Here is an 18689-nt window from a genome sequence, read left to right as displayed (position 1 = left end):
AAATAAAACTTTCCGAACAAGGATTTGTGAGCGTGTTTTACATACCAACTAATCTTCCACTATAAACATGTGGTCATGTTTATGTCCTAGAGTCATTGCAGACGAACGTTATTGACTATATGTGATGAATAATGTCAAGATTTGAACATAAGTCATTGAGTTGTTTAGACTGAGTTCATATGTGATGAATAATGTCAAGATTTGAACATAATGTAGATTTTTTTATTTGTCTCAATAAGTCACCATTTTTTTTATTTGATTAAACTAAGTCACAAAAATAATTTTCTTAAGTAGTAATATCATCAAATGACCCTTATCATCATCTTCACCCATCTACACACCCAATAGTATGTACTCTGCTTTCAAGAGAGCTAGAGATCAACATGTTGGGAATATTTTCAAATGATCATCCGAAACTATCAATGATTTACCAACCAATGAACAAACCACATCATACAAAACGTAAATCTTTGGCATATATATTACCATGATCATACGGAACTATCACTCATGAACCTTTCCTATTTATATTTTAGCCTACCAACTTTCATTACAATTTATTGCATGATCCAAAAATAATAGAAGCAATATCTTTTGCTTTTTCCAAGACTAGTGCATTTATATTTTAGGGACTTCATTTCTTCATCTTCATAGGCAATTTTTATCCCTTTTCATTATTTCATTTTCTCTTATTGTGCTAGTTGCTTTAGTGCAAGGATTTCATCAATATTTTTTTAGCTACATTAGCAAATAGCAAGTTCACAAAAGATTTGGACAACCATCAGACAATGGTAACAAAGTTAGAGATTTACATGTCCTTAATGTTACCAATTTGGTGTAACATCCCTTATAATTCTAACTTGAAACAGAACTTTAAAACTTCGTTAAAAGATAAACATCTTAAATATTACGTGGAAGTCCTATAGCTTTTCAAAACTTTCGAGACAGTTAATTAACCTTTATTTAAAGTAAACTAGAGGGATATATGGAACCAATAAGAGAAATAAATATATAATTACTTGTCTATTGTTACTTATAAACTAAAAAGGACATCTTCCAAATCTTCTCACTAATCTTGGCTCCTCATATTCGTAATACTTATTCTTTTTTACCTGAACCAAGTGTCAAAAATCAAAATAGCATGCTAAGTTATAAAGCCTGCTTATTTACACAAATGTTAAACTATATAAAAAAACAATATTTAAAGTCGACGCACGCAAGTAAATTTATTCACACTGTGAATATGAATTGTATATAATTCAATTTTCAAGATTCAAAATGTTAATTTAACTTACTATTATTAATACTGTAAATCTTAACTGAATATGATTTATATTTCAGCATTCGCATCGTGAATCTGAGCTAAAAATTTTGAAAATAAAAATTTGTTTTTTATGCATCAACATGAATATTGTAACGTCCTAAAAATAAGACCCAAAAGTTTTATTTTTAAATTAATAAGACCAGTATTCTAGAAACATCATCATCAAAATCCCGATAAAACAAATTTATTAATCATCACATCATATTAGAGTAAATCAAGAAAATGCTGAAAGAGGTGGTGTTTGCTCTACAATCATCATGAGCTCTTCCATTTGAAAACCGAAGTACCTGAAATATAAACTGAAAATCGAAAGCACAAAGGTTAGTAAGTCCCCAAACTACCCAATACCATACATAATAAATCACATATTGGGCCCCCGCCCTCCATCCGGCCCCGCCCGGTATCGAGTCTCACTCGGCTTTGGGTCCCGCCCGACATCGAGCCCCGCTCGGTATACAGATCTGTTATTCTTAGGCCTCGCCTGACATCAGGCCCCGCCCACTATACACATAGACATATATCTCATAATCATACTAACACATGCAATGATCATAAAACAATAGTATACGATACAGTCATCGGGCCCCGCCCGGCATCGGGCCTTGCCCGGTTGCATAAAAACACATACTGATAACTAGCATACAATATATTCATCAGGCCTCGCTTGGCATCGGGTCTTGCCCGGTAAGCATACCATCACATAACACATGAAAGTGTCACGCAGTCATCTAACATCCTAACATACAAACCATAGGCCGACATTGGTGTATTCGGCCCCCTGAACTCAGTGAGGAGACTCACCTCAGACAGATGAAACCCATGGATAAAACTCTGATTGCAGATCTGCTAAAAATCCTCGTGCTATCAAATACCAAATGACCAGAAATTAATAATTGAGTCCTGACTCACACTAAGATTGCACATTAGGGTAAATGACCTTTTTTACCCTTTGCCCAACATGGCCCAAGGCCTAGGCCCAAACCACCAATCCAAAGGCCCAAATCATGGCCTAATTTTCCAAACTGGGCCCAAATCACATTGTGGGGCCCAACAGGGCCTGTTGTGATATGTCTCCGGCTTAACACCGTCTCTTTAAGGGATAGAAAAGAAGGGCCTGAGAATCACATCAAAGAAAACAAGATCGTCAGTCGTCGTCCAGGAGGCAGTCCCGGAACGAAGCTCCTATGAGCAAGTCAGTTCGTCTTTTAGAGAAGGTGATTAAGTGTTAGGTAAGTGTTTAAGGGTTTTTCTCCCGATGCCTTCTCTTGGCGGAGAAGTGACCTTTTTATACCTGTGGTCAGGGGGACAGATCCCCGACGGTACCTTCTACCTTTTTAGGTTTGGCAGGGATAGATGGCCTTTGATTGGTAGATCGTGCTCCACGAGTGGTTGTTTGCTATTGGTCCAGGTTTTCCAGGAGCGTCGTCCTGAGCGTTACATCTGTCGCTCTGGGATGCGATTGGTACTATTTTGTCTTGGCGTTGGCATTGGCGTTTGGGTGCGAAGGAACAACTACGGGATCACGAGGGCGAGGGAGAGGAAGCGGCGTTAGGCATACACCGTTCTTTACCCAAACCGTCTATCAGACTGACGGTTGCGTTATGTTTGACGTATTCCTGGTGGGTATACTAACATGGCCCAAAACAACTAAGCCCAAAAGATGGCCCAAACTGAAGCCTAAACTCCGAAGTCCAATCATGCTAAGTACGCGGGGCGTACTCAGCTGTACGCTAAGCGTACACGCTTTATGGCTTATACGTGGCACGTATAGACTTGTACGCCCAGTGTGCTCAGCCATTCAGCCAAAACTCACTTTTAACCCTTAATCCATTAAGACATTCCTCCAAAACGTAGATCTGACTTCCTTGAGCTCGATTATCATGTAAAGTTGCTAACTTTACGTTCTTGCATTGCTAAATGAAGCTCTCAAGCCTAAAAAGGACTTAATATGTGATTTAATGCATGCATGAGACCCAATATCGCATAAAGTTGGGACCTTTATGCTAAGGGAACTCCCAATAAGCTCAGATCTAAAATAATAAGTCCTTGAAACGTCTTAACTCAAAAACTAACCCAAAAGGGATCAAAACATAACAAATCAAGCCATAAAGAGATCTAAGCATTTATAAGCCAAGGTATGAACTTGATAGCTCCAAAGTCTTGCAAAAAGGGTGATGATTCTGGATCTATAGGCTCCTCACCAAGCAAAGCACATTCAATCTTCTTTACTTCCTTCACAGTGGGCAAAATAATCACCAAAATCTTCTCAATAGCTCAAGAATACCACAAAGAAGGCTTAAGGGTCGATTTAGAGTTTTAGAAGGTTTGGAGGCTGGTAAAGAGGCCGACCCTAAAGACTTAAGGTGCTTAAATAGGGTACACACACTCAAAATTAGGGTTTCTTGCACCCCTCGTACGCCCAGCGTACGAGGCCGAGGCTTCGCGATCCTTCCTCCTTGGTACGCTAATCATACACCAATGTACGTCCTGCGTACTACACTTCTCACTATTACGCCCCGCGTACTCCCTATGTACGCCCCACGTACTATGGTTTCCCCTTAAACCCTAAAATATTCTCAAGGCCATAACTTCTTCATTATAAATTTAATTTCGACGATCCTTATATCCATGAAAAGGTAACGAGAAGCACTATGCTTTTACCAACTCATATTAGCTTTACAATTTCCCGATCAAAAATCCAATTTTCATAAAAGTCCAAGCTGAAACTTTACCAAAATACCCCTTGGCTCCAAAACACAAACCGAACACCTGGATCATCTAAATTACATCACCCACCTCCAAATGAGTCCAGATCTCAATTTCTCAAAGGTCCTAAGCCTGCTAATTCGGGACAGGGCATTACAAATATCTATTTAAAGAGGATACAAACTATGATTACTGATATATGTATTTTGTTTTTTCGATTAAAAAAAACAAAACGAAGTGAGTTTTTTTAAAGTAGTTTTGTAAAATTTTCATGTACTAGTTTTTTCTTAACGTGGGTACTTTTCGTCGAAGGGGATTAGCGGATTTGTATGTATTAAGGTCGATCGTCAATCTTATTGTATGACATCCGAGGTTTTAGACCAATGAATTTACGTCCTTGTGAAGTTTATCTTATGAGTAAAATTGTGGTTTCAAGTTTTAGGATTTCCAGTATGAGTAACTTTGCAAGGTGATTGAATGGACCGTCAGTGATGGAAAATGTAGTTCTTATGGGTCATGACAGTTCGATGGATGTGTTTGAAGGTTGATGTCGTACAGGTTCCGAGTGGTCTTTGGAACTCTTTCGGTAACTCGTCTTTTCAGTGAATAGTTTTCGGGAAGCATAAAGGATTTGCTCTAAGGATTTGTTTCCTGTATTATAGACAAAGCGGATTTCGGGGACGAAATCCACATAAGTTGGGGAGAATTGTAACATCCGTTTCGAACCGAACAAAGGTTATGATCCCCTCACTGTCTTACAACCATCCCTGCAATGGCCAAACTCATCCTAGAGAATACTACGTCCATTCTATAGTATTACCATACATCCACTATAGCCATGGGCCCAACCCGTGGTTTTGCCAAGTATCCACAATATTGAGCTAAAAAAATTAACACGAGCCAAAACCCCAGCCGACTAAACCCAAAAAAACGTCCGGGTAGTGATTTGAACCCCAAAACCTTTATCAGACAAGAACAAGCAGAGATGTCCTAACACAATCCTCAACCTGAACCTAGTTAGGAACTTATACTATGCCACTACCGATGCTTCATGTCCTCAGATGAGATGACCTAAATTTTTAGCATTTTCCTTGTTTCACATTTGGAAATATTCCCATTGATCAACACGGTTCTCCCTCACTTGGATTCAGTTGTACTCTGCCAACGTCATAACCATTGGATCTGAACCTCCTCACGACTTCTCCAGTCCACCACTATCATCCTGAACTTACCAGAACTAAGATTACATGACCAAACAGTTTAGGTTACCCACACCCCAAACTAGTTCAAAGACTTTGCTACTTTTGACACAAGATTGTCACATCCAACACACCTTCCCTTGATACAATTCCAATTCATGAACATCCTCAGTTGATGACCCACTTGATATAAAAAAACTCACGCGAACTTACATGAACCACACCCGGGAGTTGATAGATTACAATAGCTCTTACCCTACTAATGATAGTGATCGATTTAACGAGCTAAGCAACCCTACAACATACATTCAAACCGAGCAGCAAACCAACTTTGAATTCTATCTTCGTTGTCTCAGAAGGGATAATTGACTACAACGAGACCCTTGTCTAAAACCTTCTGATGGAAGAACCCCACACATAACCCCTGAAAGCACGAAGTTGGCAACAACTTACCCTGCACTCGCGTTCAGAGTAATCCCTTATACCCCTCAACCATGAAAGACGTTAACCATATCGAACTCCAAAATCCAAACAAATTACACTACATTCTGATCCATTGCGATAAGGCTATCAAAATCAGTTTTGTTGCTGATCCTCCAAGAAGAACACTCAACTCACTCCCATCTAGGGCTCATGTCATCACTGACCGCCGTCTACTGAACTGACGCCTACAACTAGCTCAACTAGATACTATTCAAACATGATCCTCGGCACGCAAAATTGCATATAACAAACGCTCGAATACAAAAATAATAACCAAACAATCATAAAGAAACTATGATCCTTAGGTGGAGACTTAACCAAGCTGAGCATAACGTCTCACAAACATACACCTGATAATAAGCATACATAATAATGAATGAAGAAAGCGAAAATGATACATACCTGCAATAACATCTGGTGGAACTCGAGTCTCCTCGGCTTGCAACTGAAATGCTCGAGTCCTCACTACTGGATTCTCAACCCTGCCCCCACGGTCATTAGTAATCATCAATGTAGTTGGAGCAGGTGCTCTCACTGCTCCACTCGTCAACCTCGGACAGTCAGCCTTCTTGTGGCCCACCTGATTGCAGTAAAAACACATCGGAATAGAACCCCGAGGACAATCCCTACTAAAATGACCAGTCTGGCCGCAACTGGAGCAGCCCCTTCCTTTCTTACAACAGCTCGCCTTGTGATTCCTCCCACACTTGGCACAACGGCCCCGACCCTGATGATCTCTCGATCGCGAATCCTGAGTCTTGAGCCTCTTCGCCTGGCCTACTGCGGTGTGATCCTGCTCCAGCATGTGCTTCGTCCGAAGCTGCAAGTCAATCTCCCGCTTTCGAGCTCAAGCAATCATGTCATCTAATGTCTTGCAGCTCTACATGCTAAAAAATTCTTGAATATCATCGCGCAGCACATCACGGTACCTCATCTTCTTCATCTCCTCATCTGCAACATAGTATGCGACCAAAAAAGCCTCTCCCTGAACTTGGCGGTGATCTCCGCCACTGTCTTTGTCATCTAGCGAAGGTTCTAAAACTCCCTCGCCAACTGTTATACCTTAATAGCCGGTGCAAACTCTGCCCTGAACCTTGACACAGAATCATCCCAAGTCATGGCCGCCATGGCCGCCAATCCCAAAGCGTGACCAACCTCCTCCTACTAATCACGAGCTCGGTCCCTCAGAAGACAAGACGCAAATCCCACCTTCGACCTCTTATGGCTGAAGCTCGTCCGCTGAGCGTTCTCCATGTCAGCAATTTATCGTCTCCTAGCAATACGGTGCTTCAAACTGAAGAAATCTAGTGCTCCACTAACCTTGAACTTTCGAAATGAGAGAGTTCGAGCCCCTAACTGACTCTATGCAATCTCGGCCTGAAAAGCCCAGAGACGATCATCCAACAGCTCTATGATCCTCACCTTGATGGTACCAAACATCACAGGAGTCACATTCAAAGTACCACAAGTGATCTCAGAAGACAAGACACAACCTCCTCCCGTTAATCACGAGCTCGGTCCCGCAGAAGACAAGACACAAATCCCACCTTCGACCTCTCACAGCTGAAGCTGGTTCGCCGAGTATTCTCCATGTGAGCAATCCATCGTCTACTAGCAATAGGGTCCTTCAACCTAAAGAACTCTAGGGATCCACCAGCCTTGAATTTTCGAAAAGAGAGAGTTTGAGCCCCTAACTGAACCACCGCAATCTCGGCCCGAAAATCTCTGAGACGCTCATCCATCAGCTCTATGATCTCTTCCTTGATGGTACCAAACATCACAGGAGTCACATCCAAAATACCACGAGTGATCTCAGACGAAACGAACTCGTGAATCCTCTCATCAATCGACTCAGCATTAGATCCTGAACCTAAACTAGAACTAGATCCTCCTCCACGAGTGCTCATCACCATACTGAAAAGAAACCAAACAAATGATCAGGACGTACCTATAGAATCGTCATTCCACAAGCTTCTTAGAATCCTCGTGACTTTTCTTGATTCGAGTACGGATCTTGTGCTTTCAGTAGTACAGGCCCAATACTACCTTCCAAACCTATCCATACCTTCCTCAAAAACCATCCCGGATCCTCTAAGTCGCCTTATCAAATCGTTATTTCCAAAACTCGCTAAACAGCACACTACACCCACTAAAGCACTTCCTACGCTCTCCTAGGATCCTAACCTCACCCTACCATCAGCTGCTGAAGAACTCCTACTAATGTCAGCTAATTACTTCATGAATACAATTACATTCAACAAAACTTAAATGATATTTTGACTAAAAGACCCAACCTTACAACGGTTAGACTCAAACGAGAGTTGTACAATAGGGTCGAATCTAACATTCTAAAATTATTTAACCTTTGCAGCATGTAACTCAACATATTAACTTAATAGTTAACTCATATCAATAAGACTCCCACAAAGCACAAAGCAAGCAACATTCACGTAGTAACACTCAAAAGCCACAAAACAATCAAAGGACATCCAAAACCCACTTGCTACTACCATGCTAGGAACTTCCACTCAAACTGTCGGTTGCCTTATGCATGCAAATTATACACAATACATGATCAAATAGATTGTCAAATAAATGGTTCTACTCTAAGACCACAACCAGATAAGGAACATGAAATATGACAAAATCCGTCATTCTACGGATATATGATCCTAATCGTATACAATTTTCAAACATACACTTAGTAATCAATTCCACCAACATAGATTCCAAATCTAACATAGCATCCAATTCCTACTAGGCTACAAGGCATCACAAATCAGGCCATTCTATCATGTAATTCCTGAAGCTATCATTAACCTTATCCTAACATGAAAACATTCCATATCATATAACATATCAACATGTATGGATATTCTGAGAATCACTTACTTGAGCTTGGATAATTGCACGCATCATACCCCTTTCCTTGCAAAATCTTTTTAGGAAATTTTATTTGCTTTCAATAAGATTATCAATTCCTCAGTTTGATTTCAGACACACCCGAGAGTGTGCCCGAATCCCTCAAACCAACTTGTAACCCCCAAAAGTAGTAGTAAAATTTCTGTTTTTAAAACATCAAATCCATACAACCAATTGATCCAAAACCAAACATAAGTAAAATTGTATTTTCAAACATCAGAGTATATCAAAGTATTCAATGCAGAAAAAGCCATCAGGGGATGCAGTGCAGTCAAGCTGGGCCCTTCCCTCTGGAACTGGAGGTACCTGAAAAATGTTTAAACCACAAACCCTAAGCAAAAATCTTAGTGAGTTCCCCAAAATACCACATACCGTACATATCATCAGGTCCAACCCGCACATTGGGCCTAACCCATAATAACGGGCCATCCATAATAATGGGCCCTGTTAGATTCCATTTTATGCATCTTTTAGGGTAGTTTTCATTATATTTTTCTCGAAGCTTCCAAGTACATTCTTGTCCTTATGCAACTCCAAGCTTCCAAGTACGTTCTTGGCCTTCAAAAGTTGACACAAGCTCCAACAAAAGTTAGGTTTTCGGAGGAATGTGCCTTCTATTTATATTTTTCTCGAAGTTGGTCCACCACGTCATGGAAACTCCACCACGACGTGGTCTTCGGGTTTATCACGTAATCCAAAAGTCTTCGAGGTTCGACGGGAAACTTCAAAATGCCACGTCGTGGTAAAGTCACCACGGCGTGGAAATGGAACTTTTCTTCATTTTAGCCTTGATCCAATTTTCTAGCTTCCAAATTCCTTTTTTCTCCAACCATGTCTTTTACCCCTACAACACAACATATAATAGGTTAAGTATCTTTTGTTCTATAATGAGCATAAAAATGGCTAAAAATATTAAGATATTATGTAATATATATATATATATATATATATATATATATATATATATATATGTGTGTGTGTGTGTATGCACATATCAAAATACCCCTCACTTAATCTTTGCTTGCCCCAAGAAAAAATGATTTTTAACTTACCAATATTGCATAAAGAAATCCATTTAAATCCCAACCATTATCCAAAGACCGCAATGCATGTATTTATGTCTATAATTCCTAAAAAATTCCAATTCTTAAATATTCACAATCCTTATGAACCTTCACACCATAGTTTATATGACACTCATTTTTGCAACCCTCCAAATCCACCCTCAGAAATCTTTCTTAACCTCAAGGTATTTTTGGTTAAACTACCAAGCATACATATATTCTAGAAAGAATTACAACTTTGATACCACAGTGGAGTTCTTTGAATTCATATCTTATTTGATATTTGCTTTCCGATTTCTTTCAATTCACCACCTTCTTGTTTGATTTTTGGTATCTTCAACTTTTTTATTCTTCTGAATTTTTGATCTTTTGATCTTCATACTTTGATAGCAACAAAATTCTTTCAACTTTTTGTAATTTCTCTCTTTTTTTATCTCTCTTTTTTTCTTTCAAGTCCTACATGCTTAAGCAAGGAGCTTAACTTCAACCTTTATTGTTTAGAGGTATTAGTCTAAGTGCAATGACTACATAAGATCTCATGGACAGATTTCAGGTACACGCTACAAAACTAATTACACAGTACAAAAGTACCAGATTATCTTTCATCTCTCATGACTTTTCACTAAGAATGGGAAACCACAAATACACTATAACATGTGTTGGCTCAGGTAAACATTTAGGTTCTCATCGGATCATCCCACACAATACTAACAAAATTTTTTAATTGGCTAGATTTTCCTAAATTAAACTATTATTTCAAGTTTATGTAACTGCATATTGTAAAAACTAGCAATTTTATGATAATGCAATTTTTGTCAAAATTCAAATGCTTGTACTTTAATGCAGTCAACCCCCTACCCCACACTAATTTGATGCAATGTCCCCATTGCATGCTATGCAAAACATAAAAGTAAAGAGGGAGAAAAAGGAACAGACTCCCCTGGGATAAAAGTTCCAAGGTCGATCGTGTTGCTTGTGTGTGGAATAGCTCGCCAATATGTGTAAACATGGAAGTGGCAGACTGCTATGGAACTTGTTTTTAAGACATGGAAATTTTGTACTTCATTAGGTCTAGGAAAAAGACTCGAAAATTGAACTTGAGACCGTCACCACGTCGTGGTAGGGACACCATGTTGTGTTATGTGTTCGAAAAATATAATACGTATTCTTTAACGACACCACGTCGTGGTTATTGTGACCACGTCGTGGTCTGTGTAAAAACACGAAAATAATTCATTCCAATAGCAGATTTCTTCAATAAAGTTGGGTCACTAATGATCATAAACTTCTGAAAATGTGACTTTTTAGCTCTTGTGATCAAATAAATGATATATATGCTCAAATTCTTCTCTCTCGCGGCATTCCTAAACCCTCACTTAAATTCATCAAAGTCTCTCAAAACATACTCCTCTCATCAAACTCAAACTTCTAGGAAATCTAGAGACAATAAACACAAAGTATTTAAATCCTAAAATTACAATAATCCTAGAAAATAGAAAATTAAATAAACCAAGCACAAACAAATAAAAATAACATTGTCTTAAAACCTTATCAAGCAACCAAAAATGAAAAGGATAATTCTCTCGTCATCATTTCCTCCTCCGCTTACGTCGGCTCCTCCATGTTGTTCAACCGAAAGCTTGTCCCATGTCGGGATGTATGGCTATGAGACCGGATACTCACTCGGGCGTTGGATGTTCATGTGTTGCATCATAAAATCAAGGTGTATATTGGTGTAATTGGCACCTCTTCCCAAATTGTCTTGATAACGACGCATGTAAACATTATAAGGATCCATTGTAACTGATATTCAGTAGGAATCACAGGGGGGTTCTTCTTCCGCATCACCGGGCCTTTGTCTCACTCTCCTCCCTGTTCGGTCTCTTGGATTATCATTCAGAAGTGAGAAGTTTCCAAAACCATTATCAACCATAATATTGGCCCGTTTGTAAAGAATGGGACTAAAAGGTTTACCACTTTCCACAGTTAGCATAAAGGCTTCCTGTTTTTTGAAAACCCTAAACGACTTAGCCAATCTCGTGATCAACATGACACCATACAAAGGTGACCCCCGACGATCCTTTCCTGCTCGATTTGCTATAAACTCAGCCACATGCTGTAACACCAGTCAAAATAGGTCAATAACTATCACATGTGATTATGCCAATCATGTAATGTGATTTTGTTAAACTAGTAATGTGACAAACTTACTATAAATTCTAATACAAGTATGAACTTTCATACATAATTTATGATACAACTCAAAGTATACGTCTATACGATTTCAAAAATATAGAGAACGTCTAAATCTGACTTCGCGTGAAGAAGTTATGATAAACCCTAAAACTATAATATCTATAATAAGAGCAATTTAAAATAGACTTAGAATTAGCTATTAGAGTCTAAAAGCGAGTTGTAGTACTCAAAAATACCTACGCGTGGATATAAAGAACGTCAAAAACGGCGCTCGTATGCAAAAGTTATGACCTTCCGAAGTTACAGCTGTCTGAGAGCATGACACATGTCAGAATGCCACATTTCGAGGCTAGAAGGCTACATAATGATAACTCAAAAGCTCACGACGTGAGCAAGGATTTATCACAACGTGAGGAGTCAAACGGACACTAATCGAGCCTAGAAAACACCTGGGAAGACTACGGGGTGACTCTTGCCATGCCTAACGACGTAAGTCTTGATTCTCACGACGTGAGAAGGCCAAAATCAGCCTATAAATAGCGATCAAAGCTCATTCTCTCATTACACCTTCTACTTCCTTTCTCTTATTTTCCAAAGGCTGTTTCCCTTCCCGAGCCTAACAACGACGAGCCGCTGACCGTTTCTCGTTAGATTCCATAAAATCACACTACTAAGGTGAGTTTCACGACCTAACTTTCTAATGTTTTTGGGAGAAAATGCATGCTAAATATTTTATTTAAGTTAATATAATGTCTATATGATAGTATATTTGTATCAACATAGATAGTTATATTAACCGGGAAATAGTTGTTTTGAATCTGATATTTTGAAAACATACAACTATCGTAAACTTGTTAGCATGATATTATACTAATGTAGACCCTAAGTTATACTTGGGAGTTCTATATATATGTTGTGTGCGATATAGTTCCAGAGTTATACTCGGAAGTTCTATATAATAGTTACTAAGTATGTTGCTATTGTTGGTTTTATGTCAAGATAAAACCTATTATGTTATTAACATAACCTGAAGGTATATTCAGGAGTTCTATATATACTTGTTAAGTATGTTGCTATTGTTGGTTTTATGTCAAGATAAAACCTGGTTTTAACTCAAATTACAACTGTTGTACTGCCTAAATATTATTAATATTAGGAGTAATGCTTAAAGAATAGTCTAATAACTTAGGGTTTTAGAAACGAATATGCTTTTACTACTAGAACTAACGGAACTCGACAAGTCTACATGAGTTATTGTATTCATCAACTAAGATTGGAAATCTTAGGGAAATTCCTCTGACCTGTAACCACTAATCCCGTGCGAGCGAGGAAGTTGTGTATAAGTAAGATACAGGTTGACAACCCCACTCGTGGTTGCTAGCTACAACCAAACTTAAGCGAGTGATGAACTGTCCTTTTATTTGTTTATTGTTCCGATGTTGATGAAGCGTGTGGAACTTATCTTAAGATGCGAAACTTGTAGCATCAAGCAAAGGTTTGAAACTAGTCATACAGCCGCGGTTACAAACTCATGGTAGCAAATTGTTGGAAGCATTATACTTTGTCGTTATACAAGTATTAATGTTAAGTATAAGTTTCCCAAACACTTATACTCTAAGTACAAGGAACTTGTAGGTATACTACTTAGTCATTAAGTAGACAACTATACCAATACTACATACTCGTATAGAATTGAAATAAGATTTATATGTAGCCATTTTTAGTTGTATAGAATTGATATAAGATTTATACGTAGTAACCTACGTTTGTATGGGATTACAAACACCTATATGCATAGTATATGAGACTTATAGGTATACTACTTATTTGGTAAGTAAATCGTTATACCTAGGATATATATACTATATGTTAGAAACAAGTATGAGTCAAAATGATATCTTCAAACTATATTATATACTTTTCCAACTTCAGAAAAGTACTATTTTTACTCAGAGTCAAAACTGATGGGTTTTGAGCATTCTAACACTCCTATGGTGTACATGCAACCCTAGAAACCTTGGATCTATGTTTGACTATGATGCATGCAAATAATTATTTTTCCAAGGTTCTTATCCTATCTAGCATGGCATGGGGAACTTGAATCAAATAAAGCTAGTAGAATTACTTACCTTGTAGTTGTAGTTGATTGCTTGGAGTTTTAGAGCCTAGCACCAATAATGTGGATGCCTCAAATGGAAGTCACAAATCACCACAAACTTGGAAACTTGAGAGAATAGTCACAAACTTCTTGAAATCGGCCCTCTTAGTTTACACACATCAACTAGTGCAATTTCAAGAACCAAAGCCTCCTTTATATAGTGTGGTGGATTAGGGTTACATCCATGTAAACCCTAATACCCATGTCTTTTCATTTCCATGAGATCCATGGGTTAAAGCTCCATGGAGTATCCATGGACTTTCCATGCAAGCCTAGCCCATTCCAAATAAGCATTAGCCCACACTATATAAATACAAGAGCCCATATTTAATTAGTCATACTTTTGATCTCTAAATTAATTATAGATCAATACTAATTAAATAATATGATTTTATATTAATATATTAGGACTTATAATATATTAATAAATCATAACTTATACTATTCTCAAACGATTATCCATAAATTGTTCGGGTGAAGTGCAACCCAAATGGACCATGCCGGGTCGGGTCAAGTACATACCAAATATAGTTATGGACTTAGACACTATATCCAACAGTCTCCCACTTGGATAAGTCTAATAACTATAGTTGCAAGTATGACTTCAGGAACCGATCAGCAATCCTAGCTCTTTAAACTCTGTTGAACCATGAAGCGCCATTTTAGATAAGTGATCATATAATCCTCTTTTCTAGATATCAGCCGGACAAATACATGGAACATGGTCTTGCTTATTGTCCAGCATTTGTTTCCCGATTTCCGATTTGTTTGACATAGAACTTAACTGAACACATCAATTTAGTTCTGACCGGGCCCGGTACATAGGTCAAAACAAAATCATCGAGGGGCCCAGATATCGCTTCTAATCCTAGAAGGAACAGATAAACTTCGACTCATATGTTTGCTCTACTACTTGTTGAATTACACACAAAAGCACGGTTTATAACATCGAGTTACCAATGCGTTTTCGTGCAATCAATGCATAACCAACTCATAGGCAACAAATCATATCTCTAGGTTTGAAGACTTATATGATATTACCGTCTCACGATCACTCGAGATAAATTCCATGAAGTGATACAAGTGAGCTTGGGTTGAATCCAATACTCAGAACTTATGAGCACTCATGAGTGTTGTAGCCGCGCTTTGTCTAACATCTTAGACCTCTACAAGCCAACCCATGACAGTCTTGATTCATATATACTTCCAACATATGACCAACTGTGGAGAGTTTGAATAATATGATATAAACCATAACATAATTATTCTGGAAGTCAAAACATGCAAAAAGAAATAATAGTAAACTATTGACAAGAGATAGCAACACTTTACTCATAAATAACAGCTTTTATTTATCATCAAATGTCAATTACATTTTACAAATTTCAAGATTACCTAACTACTAAAACTAATATCATCCTTCAGCCCTATGCTCCGATCATGCTGGAGATGCTTAGCCCGAGTCAGTCCCTTCGTGAGGGGATCTGCTGGGTTCTCATCCGATGATACCCTCTTTGCCACGATGATTCCTTCTTCTATTCGATGTCTGATGAAGTGATATTTTCTGTCAATGTGTCTGGATCTCCCATGATCTCTTGGTTCCTTGGCTAAGGCAACCGCACTATTGCTGTCACAGAAAATCTCCATTGGCTCCTTTATAGCTGGTACAACTCCAAGATCTCCGATGAAGTTCTTTAGCCATATAGCCTCCTTTGCTGCCTCGCTTGCTGCTATATACTCTGATTCACAAGTGGAATCGGCCACTGTCTCCTGCTTGGAACTTTTCCAAGTAATTGCCCCTCCGTTTAGAGTAAAGACCCAGCCCGACTGAGAGCGGAAATTATCCTGGTCAGTCTGAAAGCTAGCATCACTGTACCCTACAACTCTCAAGTCCTCACTGCCACCGAGGGTAAGGACCCAGTCCTTAGTCCTCCGTAGGTACTTGAGGATATTCTTTACCGCAGTCCAGTGTGCCTTGCCAGGGTTCCCCTGATACCTGCTAACCATGCTCAAAGCAAAGGCTACATCAGGTCGAGTACACGTCATAGCATACATGATCGATCCTATAGCTGAAGCATAAGGTATTCGACTCATTTCTGCTATCTCAGCCTCAGTACTAGGGCTTTGTGTCTTACTCAATCTGGCGTTACTCTGGATGGGTAACTCTCCGTTCTTGGAGTTATGCATGTTGAACCTTTTCAACACTTTGTCCACATAGGTGCTTTGACTAAGTCCAATTAGTCTTTTACTCCTATTTCTCAAAATCCTTATCTGTAGGATATAGACAGCTTCTCCAAGGTCCTTCATAGCGAAACACTTCCCAAGCCAAGACTTTACTTCCTGCAGGGTTGGGATGTCATTTCCTATGAGTAGTATGTCATCTACATACAATACCAACAAGCTGACTATACTCCTACTAGCCTTGATATAGACACAAGATTCATCTTCACTCTGTGAAAAAGCCAAATTCTTTGACTTTCTCATCAAAGCAAAGATTCCATCTGCGAGGTGCCTGTTTTAATCCATAAATGGATTTCTCGAGCTTACACACTCTACTGGGGTACTCTGTACTGACAAAACCCTCTGGCTGAACCATGTAAACATCTTCAGCCAACTTTCCATTAAGGAACGCGGTTTTGACATCCATTTGCCATATTTCATAATCATGAAATGCAGCAATGGCTAACAGAACCCTAATAGACTTAACCTTGGCCACTGGTGAAAAGGTCTCATCATAATCAACTCCCGGAGTTTGAGAATAACCCTTTGCAACCAGTCGTGCCTTATAAGTGTGTACATTACCATCCATGTCGGTCTTCTTCTTGAAGATCCATTTGCACCCAACTATCTTATGATCAGGTACATTGTCAACGAAGTTCCAAACTTGATTGTCATACATGGACTGTATCTCGCTATCCATAGCCTCTTTCCATTTAGCAGCCTCAGGGCCTGCCATGGCTTCCGTGTAGCTGTTAGGCTCATCCAGATTTACCAGTGTGTTATCACTGATAAGTGTCTCACCTTCTGCAGTAATATGAAAACCATAATAATGCTCAGGTGCATTCCTAACTCTGGTGGAACGCCTCAGAGGTATAGATTCTTTAGTTGGCTCAACAGGAGTTTCCCCCTCAGGTTGAGGGCTAGGGTTTGAGGTTCCTTCACCACTTGACTCTTGCATTTCCTCAAGGTCAATTTGCCTCCCACTGTCTCCTTGGCTCATGACTTCTCTCTCTCGAAAGAATCCTCTTCTTGCTACAAATACCACATTATCACTGGGTCTATAGAAGATGTAACCAAAGGATTTGTGTGGGTAGCCGATGAAAATTCACCTTCCGCTTCGGGGTTCGAGCTTATCGTGAGTCTCGCGTCTCACGAAAGCCTCGCAACCCCAAATCTTGATGTGGTCTAGATTGGGAACTTTTCCAGTCCACACCTCGTGAGGTGTTTTGGCAACCTTCTTTGTAGGGACTAGATTAAGGATATGGGCGGCAGTTTCTAAGGCATACCCCCAAAATGAGATTGGTAGCAAAGCTCGACTCATCATGGAACAAACCATGTCCAACAAGGTCTGATTGCGCCTCTCAGCTACACCATTCAACTGTGGTGTCCTAGGAGGTGTCAATTGTGAGACAATCCCACATTCCTTAAGATAGTCAAGGAACTCAGTACTAAGATACTCACCACCACGATCGGATCGAAGCATCTTAATGTTCCTGCCCAACTGATTCTCCACTTCTTGCTTAAACTCTTTGAATTTCTCAAAGGTTTCTGACTTATGCTTGATTAGGTAGACATATCCATATCTACTAAAATCATCAGTAAAAGTCACATAGAACCGATTAGCATCTCTTGTGGCGGTTCTGAAGGGTCCACACACATCCGTGTGTATGAGGTCCAACAAACCTTCACCCCTAGCACAAGTGCCAGTAAAAGGTGACTTTGTCATTTTACCAAGCAAACAAGATTCACAACTATCATCTGACTTTAGGTCAAATGACTCCAAGACTCCATCCTTTTGGAGTTGGCATATGCGTTTCTTGCTTACATGTTCAAGACGACAATGCCATAAGGATGCTTTATCTAAGCTAGTGGAAGAGTTAATACACAATACATTATTTCCTAGATTATCTACAACAGATACAGTTTCATACACGCCATCACAAGGTAATGCTTTAAAATAAAGAACATTATTAAAGAAAGCATCAATACTACCATTATTATTATCAAAATAAAAGGTAAAACCTTGTTTATACAATGCATGAAAGGAAATAACATTTCTTACCATTTCTGGCGAATAATAACATTTATTCAAATCTAATGTAAACCCACTATTTAGCACTAAGGAATAAACTCCTATCTTGGTGACAGGTGAAGCTTTCCTGTTTCCCATGATCAAGTTTATCTTTCCCTGCTCCACATTCTCACTTCTTTTTAGTCCCTGCAAATCACAACATATGTGAATACCACAACCTGTATCAAGGACCCAAGACTTAGAATGAGGTGAGTTATTAGACAATATAGTGTATATACCTGCATGGTTGGGTTTTACTTTCCCATCCTTCAAATCTTGTTGGTATTTTGAGCAGTTTCGCTTCCAGTGCGACTTTTCATGGCAATAGAAGCATTCAACCTCATTA

The sequence above is a fragment of the Lactuca virosa genome, chromosome 8 (genome assembly GCF_052849685.1).
Source record: "Lactuca virosa cultivar CGN04683 chromosome 8, Lactuca_virosa_CGN04683_v6, whole genome shotgun sequence".
Lineage (NCBI taxonomy): Eukaryota > Viridiplantae > Streptophyta > Magnoliopsida > Asterales > Asteraceae > Lactuca > Lactuca virosa.
Note: the sequence above shows the minus strand (reverse complement) of the source record.